This window comes from Etheostoma cragini, chromosome 1 (assembly GCF_013103735.1).
Source record: "Etheostoma cragini isolate CJK2018 chromosome 1, CSU_Ecrag_1.0, whole genome shotgun sequence".
NCBI lineage: Eukaryota > Metazoa > Chordata > Actinopteri > Perciformes > Percidae > Etheostoma > Etheostoma cragini.
The window spans coordinates 4,021,244-4,028,442 of NC_048407.1; positions in this window are offsets into that span (position 1 = coordinate 4,021,244).

The window sequence follows — 7,199 nt, forward strand, 5'->3', positions numbered from 1 at the left end:
TCTCTCTCTCTCTCTCTCTCTCTCTCTCCCTCCCTCCCTCTATCTCTCTGTGTGTCCAATCACACGCCAGTCCTTCTCAATAAAACAAATTAACTGATTAGACATTTTAATCTCAGTTGTCTTTGACCTTGTAGAATATATTACTGATGTCTACATCGCTGAGAGCAGATAATGCGGCAGGCAGCTGCTTTTCTTAAAGACAAAACTGCCCTTTTTAAAGAGGCGCCAGACACACACGCTAACAGGTTGGGGGCAGAAATCACCCCCTCCTCCGCCTCCTCATCATCACCACCCTCCCTCACCCCACACACACCCCTACTTCCCCCCCCCCACACACACACACACATTCTCTCTCTCTCTCTCTTCCCCTCCCTGCAGGCAGCCAGCGGGGAAGGGGTTAAGGCAGAATGCATTAACAAAAGAAAATTATAGCGTAAACAGTTCATAAAATCTCACAGCCCCTGATGTCGGGGCTAGATCATTAAATTTCTGCAACAATTAGACCTTTTCTCACGGCGGCAAATTGGAGCCGTTGCCATGGCAAATCCGAGCCCTTAAGTCATATATCTTTGATTGCGGAAAGGTCAGGCGCAGACAGCCTAATAACTCAGGGAGCTGTTTGACAGATTTCATCCAAGCATGATCACATAACAGAGCCAAACTATGTCGGCAGTTGTTAAAAGCAAGGGAGGGGTCAGCGGGAAGGTTGGGGTTATGGAATGCTTCTGCTCGGCTGGGCCCAGCCTGATAATGTTCCTGACTGACTTTAAATCCACTGGAATAATACAAAAAAAAAGAAAAGAAAAAAAGATATTCTTTAACTGTGGATCAGTGGGGGTTGTTTTTTTTTCTCCACTTGACCAAACCCCGGATTAGACTGTAAAGGGGTTGGTGTTAGGGGTTGATTTAATGCCTGCATGATTCGAGAAATGTCTTGTGGGGAAAAAAATAAAATAAAAATAAATAAATACAGAATAGAAAATAATTAAGCATAGCAGAGAAGGAGACAACAGAAAGCTGTGATGAACGGGAGTGACTGGCAGTGTTTTGAGACACCAATGATGAACCATGATTTATTTCCTGTTCAAACACATATGTTGAGGGAATTGAGATGGATGTGAGCTCGTGGTACGGCGTGGGATCGAGCGGCAGGCTGCAGCAGAAATCCCCGTCATCGACTCGTTTAACGACCCTGACACACAGAACTTTGAATAACAATCAGCTTCTCCTGACTACGTTAAGGCTACATGCCTGATACTGCTGGGTTGTTTAGACCCCCCTTTTCCCCCCTTTCTCTCTCTCTCTCTCTCTCTCTCTGCCACCCCTCTTCTATCCTTTTGTCTCATAGGCAGTGTTGGCATTTCAGCTGTCTATCCCAGAAGGCCTCAGCTGAGAAACAAGTGCTAATACCACCCCCTGCTGGAGGACAGCAGCTATTGCCTCATTTTTTCAGCTATCTGTGGTACTGAAATCACAGGTGTAGATTTTTTTTTTTTTTTTGGGGGGGGGGGGGGGGGGGGGGGGGGGGGGGGAGATGCAAGGCAGGGGATATGTTATCTTCTAATATTTAGCAGAAGTATATTTGTCCCCCTCAAAAAATATGAAAGACAACCCGCTCATCAAAAGAGGTCAAATTAACCAATCAGGGGCTCAAATTTAACTTTAAATAAGGATAGTTATACTTTATACTCTTTCCCAACTGTATGTATCTAGTATCTAGATTAATATTTTATAATAATTCATACGATTTTTTTCAGACGTTATACATTTATATTTATCACTACATGCTCTGCACACCCATAAAAGCATTTATTTTAATTCATATAAATAATAACTCAAGTTTTCCACTGGGTTTTTAATTGTTTCTGTGCTGTGTTCTTTTAAGCTGTGAACGTAATTTTGTACAACAGTGTACTGTGGTATAACAATAAAGATATCTTGAATATTGAAAACTTGTTAGTTAAACAAGAACTAACGGCTACTTGTGTTGGGATTTTGGTATATTGTTTTGTTTTCTGTTCCTCCTCCTGTTTTTTTTTTGGTTCTGTCTTGTCTTCTCGTGTTGGTGTCCACATTTCCTTCCCTGTCTTGTGTTCCCTTGAGTGGCTGTATGTTCGGTTTCCTGTTTTATTTTGACAGTCTGGGTCTCTTTCACGTCCTGTCTTGTTTTACTACCTGTCTTCTGTGATTGTCATCCCCGCCCTGATGTATCACCTGTTTGCCTTTGTAGGTAACCTCTGTGTTCCCTTTGCCTCTTGTCAGATCATTTTGTGAGTTTATGTGTTGTTTGCTGTTTTCCTGCGCCCGTCGAGGTTTCCTTTGTTTGGACTCTTCCCTGTGATCACTATTTCCCTGTGACTTCTTCCCAGTGTCTGTTCTCCAGTTTTAGTTTTTTCCTGTTCCCTTTGTGTATTTTTTTAGTTTTTTGATTGTGGACTTTGTGTTTTCCTTTAGTTGTTTATTTCTTGCATTTTGGATCCATGTTGTTGGACACCTTTTGTTAATAAATCTTTGTTATTACCCTCTTTTGCCTACCTGTCTCGTCTCTGCATTTGGGTCCTCCAATCCAGTAAGCGTAACAACTTGTTACAGATTTAAAAAGTGGTGGAGGGAGACATTTACTTCAGTGAAAGTACTAATACCACACTGTAAACATACTGTTGAAGTGGAGTCCTGCATTGAAAAGGTTGCGTACTGGAAGTAAAAGTCTAAGAATCATCAGGAAAATGTACTTAAAGTACTCAAAGTAAAAGTAGTGCATCCAGAAACTACTTTGTCACTAAGAAGGACCTTCTCAGTCCCTCTGCTGACTGGCTTTTGCTTCACGTTTCACAAGCTCGGTCTGAACCATAGACTGGTAATATTAAACGGACAGAGCATCCGGTATGGCGAGGTGCTGCAAATGCGGAAGGGCCTTTAATCTGCATTCTACTGAATGCCAGCAGGGGGCGACACATGTGGTTGCAAAAGGCAGTTATTGACTTGATCAAAAAAGGTAAAATGTGCGTCAATGATTCTACCCGAGGAACGGCACCTCAGGGGCTTAAAGCTTGGGCTCGGCCTCTACATTTTTTTGTATTAAAGTTTAAGCTTTGTTTTTTTGAGAAAAGCACAGCATATTATACATTTAAAGCAAAGTGGACCAATGTGAGTATTAATATTTTTTCATGTTTGGATGTAGTATTAAAAACTTATTCTTTCTTTAAGCCGGGCATTTGCATGTCTGCTGGAACTAGGGGTGCGGAGGTTGCTGCAGCACCCCCTTGGCGAAAGGTAGACAAACTACAACCATAATAAAAATTACATGCATTTATTTTAATGAATTGACTATTGACATTAACCTACTCCCTTTCATTACAATTAAATGTAACACATAATTTGATCAGAATGATATTTGCCAATTTTGCCAAGAGCAAGGCACACTGCACGCTTCAAATACAATCATTCATGATTGAAGATAGTTGTGGAAACGTTCTTAGGGGGTCAACAGTACAGAAGTTAGCTTGCCTATAACATGGCACAAAAGCACATTTGGGATTTCTTCATTAATCAATCACAGGTTAAAAGGCCCTAGTCAGAAAACCTAGCAACGGGAACCGAAAGGAAAACCATCCCTCCCACAGCGACCCTGCTAGCAACAGACGACGAGGCAGCTAACTTTGGATTTAATTTAATCATATGATTTTTTTTTTCCAATGCCATTAATGTTAAAATTAGACTTTCTCAGGCTGCAGTTTTCAACTTTATTCCAAAGCCAACTGACACTACCTTTAAGTGTTTAAGACGGCCATTGCAAGTACAAGGATCCATGTCTTTCAGTGATACCCCATTCCTCTCCTTTTTCTCAGTAGGGACTGGAAGAGCAAAGGCCACTGGGACTTGTGGGACAAAAGAGACGGGAGATGTTAGGGCCTAGTGGTGAAGAGGGCTCAGCTGTAACACAAAATGTCTCTCTGGCAATGAAAGCTTTAACATCCTCTCCCAGAGTCCCACCATGTATCAAAGATCTCCCAGGGCGTCTCATAGCTTCTCTCCTCCCTGGATTTCTGGCCCCACAGTGGATACACAAGCCCCGACCCCCAGCACTGCCACATCTACACACAATCAATCTGCTGGGTCTAATATTTCGGTGTAGAATTCAAGTACAGAACCAATACCATTGTATGACAAGAAAACCCAGACTGCTGATAATACATGAGTTTTTAGATTGAGTTTGGAAACGTGTGTTTGGATTAGGGTTTTGGATAGAAGGGATACAGCTACGGCATTTAGCCCGGAAAAAGTGGCAGTTAAGTTTAGGAAAAAGATTGAGGTTTGGATGTAAAAAGTACTACAGACCCAGACATAAAGGTATAAGTGCTCTATCAAAATAGTGACTCGAGTAGAAGTTGAAGTGCTTTTTAAGCACCACACTTAAGTGGAAGTACTAAAGTATTCAACTTTTTTGTAGTATTGCAAGTAGTTTATTTTAAAATGTACTACTCAAGTACTGAAAGTAAATGTACATTTATTATAACTAGCAAGTGACAATGCAGCACATAAAAAATGGATCAGAATAAAAGTATTTACCTCATCGAAAATATGTACTGAGGTAAAAGTGGAAGTAGGAGAAATTAAATAATACTCCAGTAGGGTACAGATTAGAGTGCCGATCGGGACGGATTTTTCTGTCCGAGACCAGCCCGCGTCCGACAGAGCAGTAACCGAACCCGACCCGAGCCCGACAGGCATTAAGATATTTCTGTCCGAGCCCGACCCTAGCCTGACACAGTTAAAATCACATTTGTTTCTCATACTAATGACACATGTATGTTTGTATGTGTGGAAAGCCCGCTTTTATTAAGAAAGTGTAGGACGGCATTCGGAAAGGTCAACAGATGAGCGCATCAATGCACACGGGGCAACAAGCGCCATTACCTACATAATAAGCTGTTGTTAATTCAAAATGTTCAATGCCTTATCGTGCTGATGTGACCGAGCCCGACCCAAACCCGAGCATCCTTTCTAAAAATCTGTTCGAACCCGGGTATCCATCCTCTAGTACAGATACAGACTTTTAGTACTTAAAGGTGCCCTTGCCACACAAAACCGTTTTCACTTGCATTTTTTTAAATATGTGTCCATGCGTGTTTGTGTTATTTTGTGAATGTGTAAATTAACTGTTACCTCCTCTGTCAGCTAATATATACATTGTGCCGGGTAAAGTAAACTAATAGCCAGGCTGTCATTAGCTAGCTGTTCGCCAATCAGATTCAAGCAGCTTAGCTCATTGAATATTATTGAGAACTGGCACAAATCGAGCTAATCTTCTTGCAGGCTTTCTACACCACGCTAGAATGACTTGAAATAAGGTAACCAAGACATTTTTACACAAAAAATGTCACATGCATGGTAGAAGTTCACACATTACCACAAAGTACTGAAATACGTGTGGCAGGGCACCTTCAAGTAAAGTAGTGTAGTAGTTCTACTTTGTTGTTATACATCTCTGGTTTGGATTAACACTCCCAAGGAAAGAACCCAAGTTTTCTGGGTGAAAGTATTACAATTATATTTTAATATTAGATTTTGGCAGATTTTGAGTAACTTCCGACCGTAGCGCTCTCTCTTCTAGCCAAAACCTTTGATAGATCTGTCACGGTGATGAAACTGTGCATGTATACAGCACATATCATATTAATGCACGTAATGCAGAACCAACTTTCACAAACACAAGTTCCACCCGGGAAACTTTTAACTGTCTGCCATTGGCAAGGTACAGAGGTTAGAACAAACTCAGTCAAGCACAAATAAAACATCTGAGCTTAAAAACCCACTTGCAGGTTCAGAGTCAGCTACAACAGCGACAGAGTTGTGTAAGAGATGAGCACGGCGTTCCGGCGTTGCTTCACCATTGTAGCACCCTGACAAGTCAGACCCACATCAAGATGTTGGGTCTGGAAACTCCCCATTGGCAGGGCTCAATCCAAGGGGCGGGTTAAACAGTTGTCTGTTAATTCCCTCTGCACGCCATAGGATAGCACTACAACTAACTAGAGCAACATTAGTTGATATATTGAACTTTTGCTGTATCCAGTCGGCAAAACTCTGAACGCAGTTTTTAAGAATGACATCAGTGTTTTCCATAGACAGTTAAAGAAATGGACCAATACATCCCTTTGTTCTGGACGGAGACCAGTGAAGGAAATTAGAAGCACTTTTCCGGTGATGGATAGGCGTTACTGCGCCGCCTCCAACTGAGCTTGACAACGTAGATGTGACGTGGGCAACCTGTCTGAAAGTTGTAAGTCTTCTGGTAGCTGTGCAAGAGAAATCTCAATCATTCCCAATCTAGCAGACGGAGAGTGTAGCTGTATGTAAGAAGATAACATGGGTACAGGCTAACTATTGCTAACTTACATGCTAGTTAATATTAGTAATTAAACCTAAACAGACAATGTTAGTCCAAACTGTCTGTGAGCTTACCTACGGTGATTTCTCTACTGGGTGACAGTAAATCGCATGGTTGTGACACAATTGTTAGCGTTTTCTTACAAAAACATCTGCTGTGGAGCCATAACGTGAGCTACAAGGTAATAGAGCCTTTTTATACATTGTCGTGTTTCTTTAGAAATTAACATCAGACAAATAGAGTCTTGTAACGCTTCAGATATAAAGCTATTCGCTGTCCGAGTGGCCAAAATGAATGGGAGTCAATGGGATGCAAACGGCAGGTGATGGCTTGGTAGCATCAAAAGGGCGCCATGGGAGCTTTGCTTAGAGAGGCTTACCCCCTTGGTGCTTTCAAGTAGCAGGGAATTCACACAGAGCTGCTGCAACTCTGCAGTTATTACTTTAAGCCCGCCCACCGACTCTATACACACAACATGATTGGCCTCACCAAAATTTGGTTTTTCCAGCTCACAAGCCAACGTAGAGTTGCCAGACTGACCCTGCCTGCAATGTACATTTGCTGCCACTAGGCTGTGTCTACATTTCTAGGCTACCATAGGGTGCACTTCGTAGCACCCTATGACACACATCGTAGGGAATGTGAATGGAAACACATCGAGGATGCTAATGCTCATTCGTCTGCAGAGGATCAGTCCTTGACACAGCTTCTTTGACTCCAACTTGCAGCCATTTGCTGCATGTCATTCCCCCTCTCTCTGCTCCCTTTCTAAGCTGTCTTGTCAGAATTAAAGGCCTAAAATGCCAAA